General features: G+C 31.7%; 1 protein-coding gene across 1 annotated transcript in view; it reads right to left on the bottom strand.

Annotated features, from left to right (window-relative positions):
• Nucleotides 1-5,579, bottom strand: part of ex (expanded) — an 89,928-nt gene extending 84,349 nt beyond the window's left edge. Inside the window, exon 1 of the mRNA XM_014425875.2 lies at nucleotides 5,410-5,579. The gene's annotated coding sequence lies outside the window, so the exon portion shown is untranslated. The remainder of the gene's footprint in view (nucleotides 1-5,409) is intronic.
• Nucleotides 5,580-14,813: the final 9,234 nt, after the last annotated feature.

Below are 14,813 nucleotides of genomic sequence, written 5' to 3'. Positions count from 1 at the left end.
GTAAACATTAGTAATATATAGTATATAAATAATTTACGTTAATAAGTTATAGTTTAAAAACTGTAACAAATTAGTGCAACTAAATAAATAAAATATTAATGAGAAAGTTATGCTTACTTTTATGATAAACAATGAATATAGATAATTTAATTTCTCATTTCATTAAATAGGTCAACAGATTAAAATGTCATAAATTACTATTTATTAGTTCTGTGCTTCTCGAGTGTCTTCGGTTCTATGAATAATGAATGTAATTACAATAAATATTATTAGTAGTCATACACTTTTTATAAAGTGTCGATTTTTTTCATATTATTTTCTCCAAACTAGCACACATTAAACAATTAACGCGTACAGGAAATAATGGTTTACGCGGCTTAAGATAAGAAATCTCATGTTTTTGTACAAATTACAGAAATGATTTGCACCCAGAAGGAAAATGCGTTTAAAATCTATTTTTTTTTTCTTTGTTTGGAATCAGAAAAACTTACTAAGGTTCATAATTTAAATAAGTAACAGCAGGTATTTGGTCCTGTCTTTTTAAAATTACCACTCATAACTTAAGGATGTTATTCCTAGCATAGGCGTAGGCAGAGAGGAGCAAGGGGGAGTCGCGGCACCTTCCTAGATTTTTTGGAGGATTCAATGAGCACAAATAAAAAAGAACCTTTTTCAGATTCCATTTTTCCTATTGTAACTTACAGTTTGTCATTTTAATAATTTTCAGAAACTTAGTTGAAAATAAATTAAAGAAGGCTAATGCTCTCATAGCAAACCTCTTCATCAGCTCTTATATTTTTGAATTTATTATGTGTATTGTATGTATTTATGTACAATAATTAAGTATAAGCTCGATTTTATGTTGTATACATATAATGGAGATTTCCTCCTCCCCCTGGTGAAATCCTGTCTACGCCAATGATTCATAATGTTATTATTAATTTTTATCGGACGTTTCACTAATAGACTTAGCTTATAATTGCATTAATATATATTAGCCCAATTCTGTGTATAGGGTTGTTTTCAAGGCAGAAAATACCATAAAAGTCATCAATTTCAGTCAAATCTATCCAAATATTTTTTAAGGTTCCACAAACATCAACAGCACTCAAAATTGTGTTAAAAAGATGAAAATTTTAAAATTAATTGAGTCGGTTTTGTAGGATTATCTTTTCTAACTTCTAATTGAAATTTGTACGGAATCCCAACTTTGTTTTCTCCCATTGTCGCCATGTTTTACAATATTATGTATATGTGTAATTTATCAATTTTTCTTTTTCATATATAAACAAATCTTTGTCAGCTATTATTATGTTTTTAATTAAATTTAAACTTTTTTTTTCAACGAATAAATAGATTGATTTTAATCTTCCTTAAAGTTATTGTTTCCGTATGTGTATGGCAGTCCAAAAGTTAATTTATATATGAAACGATAAATTAACTTGAATAAGTGAAGTATATTGATTTTTAATAATTTAGTACGAAGGTGTCGAAAGGTTACTCTACTATTTCAGGTTACAAAATTTTTCTTTCTTCAAAAAGTACTAGCAAACCGGTTTTTAGTGTTACAACATTTCTTGAAAAATAAATTAAAAAATGCAATACAAGTTTAAGATGACCAACTTCATTTAACTATCAGGAATGTTTTTGATATAACTTTCAAAATAATAGGTGGTTTGTGCATTAAAATAAAATTTCCTTAAATTTTAAAACCTTTTTTATTCTCATTATTTATATTGATAATTGGACAGTAATATTACCCCGCTCTTTGTCAGCAGAGATCTTGAAGGATAATCGTAATTACCTCAAGCTTAGTATTATCTTGAAAGGCATGTCTTGAATTTTATCGCATTCGATAATTTTGTTACGAAACCGCGTCAAGTTACTAATTGGAATGATACAGAGTCTGAGTGAGCTAAAGTATTAATTTGAAAAAATATTAAACTTATACTATTCAAAATAAAACTATAAATAAAACGCTTATATTAATTATCAATATATACTTCTTATTATTATTGAAAAGAGAAAACCGAACCCATAAGCAATAGCACAAGTAGGACATTGTTTGAATTATGATTGCTCTATTCAATCGTTATTAAAGAGTTCGTTTATTCCATGATGTCTGGGAAACTAATTTTGTTCCTAACAAAAGATTATTTATACAAAAAAAAAATTATCTACAAACAACTGAACGTCTAGAAGTATTTTCAGGCTCAGAAAATATATAAAAAAATATTTGTTTTAACCTTATTTATCTGTTATCAACTTTTATATTAGTTTGTAACTTATGAATTGAATATCTCCTACGGATCACTAGAAAAGAGAAACATGAGATATACGAGAATGGAATATAAAGGATGAAATAGATACTGTCAAGAAAAAGTAAAGAGAAAAAAATTGACAAAGGAACAAATAAAAAAATGTAATGTAGCTTAGTTATAAAAACATAACACTATATATTGTTATATATGTATTTCTTTTTTATTTTTAAAAAGTTTAGAGTTTGTAAGATACCTAATATGACCGTATTATAGCAACCCAATGTATTTGGGTAGCATTTAAGAAAACATGAATGAAAATGAGTCCTTGTTTATTATAGTGAGACTCATCACAACACCGCATTCCTAAGGTGGATTTGTCAATAGAGCGGGTATGAAGTCAATTCATATTGATATGGTAATCACACCAAGGACAAGCTATTCAATGTACACCTTGCCTCTGTTGTTGGGATAAAAATGATGCCTATAGAAGCTTCCAGTACAAGCTTTATATAGCCACTAGATCATGTTAAATTAATTATGTAATCACACGCAAATATATATACACCTATTCATTAATTTGTTTTAAATAAACAAAAATATAGTTATGAACCATAAAAAAATGTGATTCATTGTGAATCATTAAATAGCATTCATCATAATAAAACAATCTGATACCGATTGTATTATCTTTCTGTCATGATAGTAACTTCACAGCTAAACACTGTCATTCCAATCATACTGATAATAATAATTTTTTTTCTACATTGGACTTCACAATTATACACGTTTTTGTGGTTTATTGAAATATTTTTGTTTAAACTCCAACTAAATGGTCAAAGAGGTCAAAGACCGAAATCGCAACCCTTGCGATGAAGTGTGTGCTGATTTAGGAGGTAGATAAATACGCCCACGCAAGCTTTAGCATCTGGAATAATATTTTTATTTCCATAAAGTAGTATAATTTTTCAAATAGAAAAGATAAGAATTAGTAGTGGTGGAAATAATCGTAAATAAATAAAGTTCTATTTCCTTATAAATAAAAACATTTAAAGGATCCTGTAAAAATAATGATTCAGAACGATGAGGCGTAATATTACCAATGATAAAACCCATTATCAGTTCAATAAGTACATGAAGAATAATAAATTAAGAAATAAAATAAGTAAGAAATCATGTAGCAATAAAGTATTGCTAAAGATATACGATATAGACTAAAGTCCCTTAATTTGCAAAAATAAATAAAAACATACAATCATTGGAGTTTGTTGTTCATAAATTTCATTAGCATGCGTACATTTTTGGCTTATTCTGACATTTCAATATAATGGTTCATTATGTTTGCTTTAACGATTAGTGAACACTGTTAGTCAAGATTAAAATAACATTTAACCAATGCATCATCCAAAACTATTCATCGGTCTAATAATTACTAATACTTTTATACTCTCACAGTGTTTTGAGATAAGATTCTATTTAATATAAATATAAATATTTAGGACTACAAAAATAAATTAATTATTGTCATACATAGTTAAAATTAGAAAAAATTAACTTGAAAAAGTAATAAACTGACGGAACATGTGATAGCTCAGCTACAGAAAAAAATGTGCAAATAACGAAACAAAAATGTATCTTTATTTCGTAACAAATTTTAAAACAATTAAATACATACGCGTATCTATTTAATGATGCAACTACCTTGTTTACATTTTTCGTTATCTTATAAGGGTTTAAATGATGAGAGGGAAAACTGAAAATTGCCCTTATCTTTGTTTAAATTATTTATATAATAACTAAAAAAAATTGATAGTACCTAAAAACGATTTTAACGCTGCTATGTTTTATTATATAATTAATACAGATTCAAAATTTCTTTATGGTCATTATTTTCTAAAAGCAGAGAACTACGATCTAGGGAATCTTAAAAATGAAGGTTACACTATAACGCTATGCATTGATTTACGATTTATAAATTAGGGAATAAATATTTTTTTTCCTTTTTTTAGGAATTTTAAAGTTTAAGTTTTACTCATTAATTTACAGATTATCTTTCTGATTTCAAAAGTTGTATAAGTATAGAATAAGAAGAAATCTGAGGTCTTGTAATCACGAGAAGAGCAAAACGGAAACCAAAAAGTTATATGTCGTGACAATGTATGAGTCATGAAATTGTAATTTGCGTTGAAGTCATTTAAGCAAAAGTAAATAAATGACTTGAGGTATAGGATGGACGGAAGGAAGAGACTCAAAGAGTCTAGGACAAGAAGAAGCGGCGAGAACTAGTAATGAGAGAGCGAAGAGGCGGGAATGGAGGGGCGGGAACCGGTCCCGAGGCGGGAGCTACTCTGGAATGTACGAGGTTCAGAGCCGAGAATGAGGCGGCATCCCGGGGCAATCCCCTTCCAGTTCCCGAGAAAGTAGGAGGAGATTCCTAGCGGCCGCCGGCATCCAGGTCAGTCCGCATAATACCGAGTCCCGTCGGCCTATAACTTTCTTGGAAACTATTCCGAGGGGGGGGAGCGAAAAGAGAAAATCTCACGCAAGTGGAGCACATGCCCTCTGAACCGACCGTTCAAATCATCTCCGTATCCAGCTGATCCGGAGTGCGTCGGCGGCCGGCTTCGGAGGAAGCTATGAAACCGCCCACGTAAGGCTCCGCTACAACACAATCGCCTGGCAGCAGAACATACTGATAATAACTGGAAGTCAAGCGAATTTGAAAAGTAACAGCTTTACGCAAGGTTATCTGTTATTCTTTCAAAGGAATGTCAAGAATGCAGAAGTGTAATTTTCAAGGAGCCGACCGGAGTGGTTTTATCAAGGCTACGCCTCTACGAGGCGTCTATATACTACAGATACAGACTATATATTTATTTATGTTTATTGATGTCTTCAAAAAATAAGGGGGTGCCATAAAGTACGTAAAATCGGATGATTAATTAAGTGTAATCAATCTGGAAAAAGTAGTATACATTAAGTAAAGAATTTAGGAGATTTGCAAATCTTCAGGAAGTCAATTATAGTCGAAACCTGTGAAATGACCTGTTGTTATCGCGATTGTCAAATATAAAATTTAGTTAAAACGAAATAAATGTTTCCAAGATCGTAAAAAAGATTTAGCAATAAATGCCTTTTTTTTCTTACTCACCTTTAACTTAAAAACAGGCTGTTGGACGGCGGTTATCCAAATTAAAAAAAAATGCGAGATGAGAACGTAATCCAAAAGCGTAATCCACTGACGAGGTACTCACAGAACTCTCACAAACACTGACACACAGCTTGGATTTGAAATGTTAGCGAGTGAAGGCGGGTAGGTGGTGGGAGTGTGCCCTCGGAGGAATGTGGGCATGCGCGCGCACTCTAGGACAGCGCTCTCCAACGGCCGACTCGCCAACTACCGGCAGCATTCCTCCCGGCCCGGGCTCTGCCTGTCCGGCCGGCATTCCAAATGATCCTATACCCTGCTCTTTCCCTCAGAGTCATTTCTCCTCTGTTTGTTTACTTCTTGTCTAAAGTCTTGATCTGAATTAAAAAAAAATATATATATATAGCATTTTCATTAATATTTTAAAGAATGTACCTAGTATTTCATTATAACTTCTATATTTTTCTACTGATAAGTTTTCAAAAGAATGATTAAAAAACCTAAACATATACTGAATGATTTATAAGTGCCAATAGCTTTCATCATTAAATGATATCATTAATCCATATATTCCTGATTTAATTTAAAAACAAAATGTTATCATTTCGGTTTTTGTGTTATTACATTTTTTCGTTATCATTTGTTTATATCTGTTCCTTCATATTTTTTTCTGTATATATATGGTATGAATGTAAACTTAGAAAGACAATACTTATAGCCCTTGATGGTGTGATAATTCTTCAACAAAAATAATAAATAAATATATACAGGTATTTACTTATTTATAATAATCATTTATATAAAACTTTTGATTTATGCCTAATTGTTTTCGTTCAATTTCATTCCTTTTATTATTTTTTAAATCTTTTATCCAAGTTGTTTGTGAATAACACAAGAACAATGATATGTCCATTTGCTGGATTGGCTTACAACTCACCAGTCTTTTTTTTCGTAAGAATGAAATAATTATTTATCAAAACCAAGACATAAAAGATTTAAAATTAAAACAAGGGAAAAAATGGTTGGTAGCCTAATGAAAAATAGTTGTTGTTTCATCTTATAATTACTGATTAAAAAATATTTATTACAATCTTTTAAAATCTAAAGCTATATAGATAATGGTAAATGTACATTGGTTTAAAAAAGTTTTAATTTAAAATAATGCAAGTAAATATTAATATAAGTGTGTAATAGACTGGTCCAGAAGTAGTGTGCTATAGTATTTGTGATAAATGAAGGCGCAAAAACCAGCATGAAGCCTGCGAAACAGTGACAGTTTTCAGCAATTGCAGCCACTGTCATAGTGTGACCGCAACTTGCGTCAACCAATTCACTACTGCACTACTCGTTCTAGGGAAGTTTTCAAAGTACGATAAGAAAGTCCGTTATAATAGGGCGAAGGTATTTCAAATATCGCTTTAGGTCTGGCCTGATAGTTGACAGATAAAATAATTGCTGTGAAGCTATTGTCCCCATCAACTGCCACATGTATGCGCCTTGAAAGTGAACTTTCACGTATTATCATATCTATTGTAATGACAATTAGGCGACGATAACATTGTTCTCATACATTCTTGTGCTTTGATTAGTTCTGAACTTGAATTTGATTCTAAGTGAAGTTTTTAACCTTATTAACAGTAAATAACAGGCGGTAAACGTATTGGTAATTTTTCAATGGACAGTCAACAGGCTTAGGTGGACAGAAACTAGGCACTGACTTAACTCATGACAGTAGTACTATGACAGGAAACTGTCACCGTTCTGACGAGTGTTAAAGCAATATAGCTTTATAGACATTATATGGTATAAATATAGGGCAGTAAATATAGATATAATAAAGGCGATGTTTGAAAGAAAATCAGGAAAAGCTGAAAATTGTTGTGAATTATACGTCTGGAAGAGACTAGTGCACAAATTTTGTTGTAAAAAAAGATAATAATATCTACCACACAACTTTTGCTTACTCCCTACGCAAATCCTCAAGTTTTCTGTAGATTGGTGTGTTAGTGTGAAGTTATCCCTATTTTTGTGATTTTCGAAACCGTAATCTAAAGCCTAGGGAAGGCGAAAATTTTGGACAAACATTTTTATTTTTCTGTTGCTACAAAATTCGTATTTAAGGATTTCTTGAAGTGGAAATAACATATTTAAATTTTGTTTCTGCCAAGAATACGTCAGTTTAACACAATATAACAAAGCTGTAATGCAATTGGGAAAGAGCGTGCGGGTTTTTTTTTCCGTTGGAACCGGATCTATCAATTTTTATCATTTAGATATATTTAAAATCCTTTAATATTTTGTACGTATCCAAGTACTGGGCTTTGGGATCATCAGAAAATTCCGAATCCTCATGCTATACGGCTAGTTGGCAGCAATACGGTTAGTTGGCCACCTGGTGGATTACTTCAATCACTAGGGAAGTGGGGCCAAAAGAAACAAATTGTCTTAGGTGGTTGTGATACATCAATCAAAATATGGCAAGAAGAAGGAAATCATTGGGTGGATCAAATTAAATTAGTTCTAAATTCAGATTGGGTAGATCAAATTGAATTAGTTCTAAATTCAGATTAGTTAGATCAAATTAAATTAGTTCTAAATTCAGATTGGGTAGATCAAATTAAATTAGTTCTAAATTCAGATTGGTTAGATCAAATTAAATTAGTTCTAAATTCAGATTGGGTAGATCAAATTAAATTAGATCTACATTCAGATTGGGTAAGAGATGTTGCCTGGGCTCCTATGCTTATATGCTTACACTGTACAATTGCAAGCTGTTTACAGGATCTCAAAGTTATTACTTGGACTAGCACAAATAATACTCAGTGGTTCCCAAAAATGATGAACATTATTGTACATCAATCCATACAATACACACCATAAATACAAAAATACAAGAGGTTTGCTATGAGAGCATCAGCCTTTTATCATTTATTTTCAACAAACATTCTGAGATAACTTAACTGGCAAACTGTAAGTTATAATAGGAAGAATGGAATCTAAACAAGGTTCTTTTTCATTCGTTTCCTCCATTATTTTTATAGATAAGTATATAGCGAATAATTGTGCTCATTGAATCTTATTTTTTTTTTATAGAAGAATCGATCCCTTATCCCTTATCCCTTCAAAGGTGTGGTTGTGTTCCTGTGATCCGTGGAGAAGTCAACTCAACAACCATCCCAATTATAGTATGTTTCCAGAAAGAAATCATCTGTTAAATAAGTTAACTATTTTCTTTCTTTTTTTTTATTGGATCCCAAAAATCTAGGGGGGAGCCAACGACTCATCCCCTACCCCCTCTGCCTAGGCCCATGCCTACCAATGTGTATGCTAACAAGTCTAACCAATTAGATAATAGGAATTTTGATTGTTTTGATGTTCTGGATACTGCCTATCGCATCCCTGATTATCTCACTGCACTGCAACACATTAGCTGATTTTAATTGCATATAATTTTTAAATTTTTAAACCTTATTTATATTTTGTACTGATAAAAAACAAATATTTTGATGTATACATTCATATGCCGGTGCCCGTATCCCCCTTCTTGCATATCTACTTATGTCGGCACACAGGTGTCCTTGCAGTTTATAACTAGTCAATAATCAAAAGAGTCCCTTGTTGTTGAGTTGTTTGATTTTTATTGGTCTATAGGATTCAAGTTGTAATGAGATAGTAACGATGGAATTATTCTTACTTTTTGCTATCCAAAGATATAACGATAAAACTAAAAAAAAAAAAAAAAAAATGTACGTCCAGTAGCATAGCCTATCTCTGAATATTATTTTTTAATTCAGGGATCACATAATTCCGTGCACATGTTTTAACCAAGTCGAGCTCAGGATCATAATTGTTATAAAGTAATAATTATCATTAGATACCGGATTTTTGTTAAGTAAAAAACTGAAAACCGTATTGTAAAAAACCGAAAATGTGCAAAATCGTGCAGTAAAAACTCAAAATATTCATAAAATACCCAAATCCTTCAATAATTAGCTTTATTGTTTAATTTGCAATATTAATACATGGGAAGCTTACTTAAGATTGTTTGTATTAAATTAAACTCGCTAAATACTCTATACATTTATCTAAACATACATAAACAACTGAACTACTTTGAGTAGAATAATATTGGCAAAATGATAATGGTGAAAGAGGGAGGAATACAAACTTTGAAATACCAAAGATGCACCCCAACTAATTTCACATATGTGCGTTTTTAATGAACGTAATTCTTATACAAGTTTTCAATAACCTAATTAAATCTATGGAGGAACCAAACACCTTAAAATCCACGGAAATGTGCTTTATCTCTGCTAATGGTTTGATTTTGAAGACTTTTTTAAAGGGATTTTCATTAACTTTCCTACCTATCTATCTATCCCTGGCGGTACTAATTTGGCCCAATTTAGACTTTGGCCTCCACAATGAAACTTCGCCATGTAGCTCGATCTTGTGCGGCTGCTCTCCAGTTGCGGACGCTCAGAAGTTGCCTGGAATCCCTGATGACGGCATACTCCATACTCAGCCTTGGCCTGCCTCTTCCTCTGGTCCAATGCAGCGACAGTCCATCAACCTCCTCGGGATCTCATCCGCTGGCATCCCGACGACATGGCCAGCCCAGCACAACCTCCCCAGCCTTATGTGCCGCATCACAGCTCCCTCACTGAACAGCTCGGAGACCTCCCTGTTGGTTCACCTCCTCCAATAATCACCTACTTTGACACAACCAAATATTCGGCGCAGAATGTTTCTTTCGAAGACCAATATATTCTTTTCTTCAGCACTTGTCAGGGTCCAGGGTTCCGTTCCGTAAGTGAGAACCGGCCGAATTAGAGTCTTGTAGAGCTGGCATTTGGTAGCTTTAGTATCTTTCCAATAATCATATATATTCAAAATATATACTTATCTTAGGAGCAAATGAAGTTTCCTTTGTCTTATAACTTTTATACCCCTTTCCTGCGAGATTTACTTTATAATTGAGAACTTAAAGCTATTTGAGGGGGAGAGTTGAAGAATATTTGATCTGAATCATTATTGCTGTTTTGGCTCAACAGTCTACAGAGACATTTTTCGGGTAATGCGCATATGTCTGATTTGGCGCACAAGGAAATCCTAACAAACAAACAGAGTAAACTACAAAATCAGTCAATTGAAGTTCCTGAAGATTTGAAAAACACTAAATATTGCGATAAAATTGTGGAGTGGGATAAAAAAATTTATAACCACACGTTCGTCTCTAAAACCAAATCTATTAGTAGCATTACTCGTTTTCTTCTTATTATTCAATTTGGAGGAACTATATAGGTTTGAAAAGCCTCAAAAGATCTTCTGGACATAGAAAAATCCTCCTTCGGTGGTAATTTCTGCCTAGTAAACTTGTAGCGGACATATAAATGTAGCGGGAAAACAAACTTATGCCTACCAGACGTTCCCGAAACTGGATCCCAAAACTGTATTAAAGAGGTTATGAAACGGATAAAAAATGTTGAATATGGAGAAGATGGTCAGGGTTCCGATCAAAAATAACAAAATGGTTTTCAACTACTAGCCGACGTTTCGCCCCACTTTGTAGGGCTTCATCAGAGCTGTTCAAGATGATAGCTAAACAGACTTTTTCAAAATTGTATATAGTGTATTTTCAGTCAACATCATTGGCGGAGTCTGGTGCGGTACGCGCATCAACAATTTTCACTGACCAGCCTACATACATCCCCAAGTTTTGTATGAATTGGTGCGCTCGTGTTGAAATTATTGTTGTTTTTATGAACAGATAAAAGAGAAAACAGAGAAGAAAAAAAAATCTAAAGCTCAGAAAAAGCGAAATGAACAAAAAATTTTTATTTTTCTGTTGCTATAAAATTCGTAATTTAGGGCGAGAATAACGAATATGCTGTCACAAATATAACAGTTTAGCAAAATATAACAAAGCCTATACTTACAGAAAAGATCGGGCGGTCTCCTCTTATCCCGTTCGAATCGGATCGTTCTTCTCTTTGTTCTCCTTTTTTTATTCAAAAGATTCTTTAATTTTTTTTATTTATCTATTGTTAATATTGCTAACAATTTTATGCTAATGTAATGTAAATGATCTATTTACTTTTTTTTTAATTGAAGATTCTTTGGAGGAAAATCTTTTTAAAAATTCGTCATATAAGCCCGATGTTCATGTCAGACTATTTCAATGAAGATGAGAAGATAAAGACCATTTAATTGTACATCGATATGCCGAATTTATTCTAAATCTTTGTTTGTGCCGGTTTCGAGAAATCGAAGAAGTGTGAAAATGAATTTTGTAGAAAAACTTGCTTTCAAGTTCCAGACATATACTCTTAAACATGTTATTTTAATTTCGTACGTATTTTCTTAAATTTTGGGTAATTACAAAAAATGGTAAGTTGCATCGGGAACTGATCTTTTAAATACCCCCTAATTTTATAAAATAATCATTCACATTAACCTGGAACATATAAATATGTTCTTCCATCGTATTCAATGGTTTGCTTGCTGGAAAGATATATTTAAATACACATGCTAAAATTGTAAAAAAAAATATAGCAAAATTAATAGAAAAAAGAACATATTAAAATTAAAGTTAACTGGGAATCAGTGACACCGAATTTCTTCTTTCTCTGGTCTGGGTATAACCTGGTGGTTGCCCCCTACTTTCGATAAACCTTAGGTCCAATTTATTAAATAAATCAAATGGTATCCTTGCTAAGTCTCAACGCTCTTTATTATATCAACTACATAAAAAACAAACATACATAAATTTTTAACTTTTGTTTACTTTATTTAATTTATTTTCGGGCCTTTAATGTTATAATAATTAATACTTTTTCAGCGAATGGAACTGTTCGATGTTCCAGTGTGAATGAGAATATTGCACAAGTCAAAGTTAACCACATTCACAATCAGGCTAAATTGTCAGCACATACTTCTTTATCGTTATCTATTTTAGACATATATTATTATGATTCAAATTGCGTCAGAAAATCAACAATAATTCAACTGAAGTAAATATCGAAACACAAAAACGCTTAAACTTTGAATGAAATTATTTTTAAAATGTTTTTGTTAACGTTTGCACTGTTATGCGACGGAACTGAAGATGAAAATAAGTTATTTATTGAAATTAACTATGTTTGGTAAAAATTAGAATTTAATTTAATTTATGAAAATCGATTATTTTCTGTTATAAGCAAATGACAAATTTTCGTCATGCGAAAAAAAATGCGTTGAGTATATAGGAGAGCACTTTAAAAAGATGTTTCCTTTGAAATAAAAGTGTACTTATATTTATACTTATATTTTTATTTCTATATATATTTATTTAAATTTATTTCAACCCAATTAAACCTAATAGAAAAATTATGTATTTAAAAGCACATATTTATTCTCTGATGGAGAATAGGAAATAAAATTAATAAAGCCCGTCACCCAATTCAGCCATCCTCAAGGACAATCTTCAAATATAAATTCTCACCTCACATCCAAATTTAAATTGTTTTGCAGGCTATTCTGCCCAGGTCATTAATTATAAGTCAAAATCATTCTATTTTTTTCAAAACTTCATTAATTTTTAAAACTTTTATTTATATCAACTACACTATCAACTACAGTTGATATTGATAATCTTAAATTAAAAGTTTTAAAAATTAATGAAGTTGCGAAAAAATAGTGCTATTTTGACTCGTAATTGATGACCTGGAAATAATAGCCTGCAAAACATTTTAAATTTGGATGTGTGGTGAATTTATATTTAAGATTGTCCTTGAGCATAGTTGAATTGGCCGAAACGTTGGACTGTCGATATAATAAAGAGTGTTGAGACTTAACAAGGATACCATTTGATTTATTTACTAAATTGGACCTAAGGTTTATCGAAAATAGTGAGCAACCACCAGGTTACATCCCGACCAGACAATGAAGAAATTCGGTGTCACTGATTCCCAGTCAGCTCGGAATACTTCATTCCTTGAAGAGCTTTGTGAATGTTCTCACGGGCTTGTTGCCAGCCCCAACGACGATTTTATTTTATTATTTTTCCTTTCCTTTCTTTTCAAAGATTTATTGCTTCCTGTAAGACCAACATCATATTCATAAAGTTTTATGAATGAGGTGGAAAAAATGATTAATTTCTCTTAGTTCTTTACCTCACGTCGTACATTGAATAAGATATTAATTGAAGACATAGTATTCTTCACATAATTGTTGAGTATACATCAAAAAATTTCAAGGAATGTGACGTTTTCGACCTGCGTAGTATTCCATGTAATGAGTGATTCATAAAAAAATAAGATAAAAGTACTTTAGAAGATGTAGTTTGTAGTAGTTTGACTGCGAGATTCGTAGAATATTCATAATTCATCACGTGTACCAGGTTAGGAAGTGAGAGAGGAATTCGAATATCAAGGTTGAATATTTCTTGGGTGCGTTCAAAATTATCTGGTACTGCCACTACCGCCTGCCAACCTAATTAGACGTAATGAGGAGATGAAAGTGTCAGATTACAAATTATTTTAAATATTTTACCAGATTTAATCTAATGTTTGCCGGAGTAAATGTTTTATTTATTTTTTTTAATTATTGCTGTTTCGAATGTACTTAATGTCAAGAAGTTCAAGTTAAGCTTTCAAGTATACAAAATAATTATTACTGCCTCGTGTGTAGTTCCGCCTCTTAATTTCGTAAGTCAGTCACAGTCTTGGAGCACGGCCATTTCATGGAAGTATTAAAGTAGACCAGAACATGTAGTTTTTATCTCTGCTCTAAATCCCAATGAAGATGTGACAGTCTACCTCGCATGTCGGGCTAGTCGTGAAATTATATCTTCTCTGCATTTATTGCAGTTTTCTAGATTCAGTTTATGTTTAGTCGTTGGATTAACTATCACTGCTCAAATGAATAAAAATGTATACAAATAAACACAAATAAGTTGAAATAACTTCAAATATATTTACTTTCTCTCGATTTTATTTTTTATTTATTTGTTTAATTTTTCTTTCCATAATTTTAATTTTTAAATCATTAATAAGCTAAAATATTTATATTTCTTTGCATTATATAACTTCAAATTTTTATTTCCTTAATTATGTTATTTTTACTTACTTATTCAATTACCTATATATATTTATTTTATTTTCCACTTCTTTCATCACTTTATTTTTATTCTGTACAATTATTTACTATATGTCATTCTGGTTATCTTTTTTCTATTCATTAATTTTTTTTTCGGCCTGCGAGTCCTATACTGCCTAACTATTAGTGGTCAAAGATTTTTATTTTGTGGGACCGCCACTGAATGGAAAAAGTCTACGCCCCAGACCTGATTCGAACCGGCACCGCCAATAGGCATCACATCGGTAAGACTGAGTCTTAATAGTACAAGAGCCGGGAAGAAAAAAAAG

The sequence above is a fragment of the Halyomorpha halys genome, unplaced genomic scaffold (genome assembly GCF_000696795.3).
Source record: "Halyomorpha halys isolate HHAL.00 unplaced genomic scaffold, Hhal_1.1 Scaffold540.1, whole genome shotgun sequence".
In the NCBI taxonomy this organism is placed as follows: Eukaryota; Metazoa; Arthropoda; class Insecta; order Hemiptera; family Pentatomidae; genus Halyomorpha; species Halyomorpha halys.
This window is presented reverse-complemented; position numbering and strand designations above follow the sequence as displayed.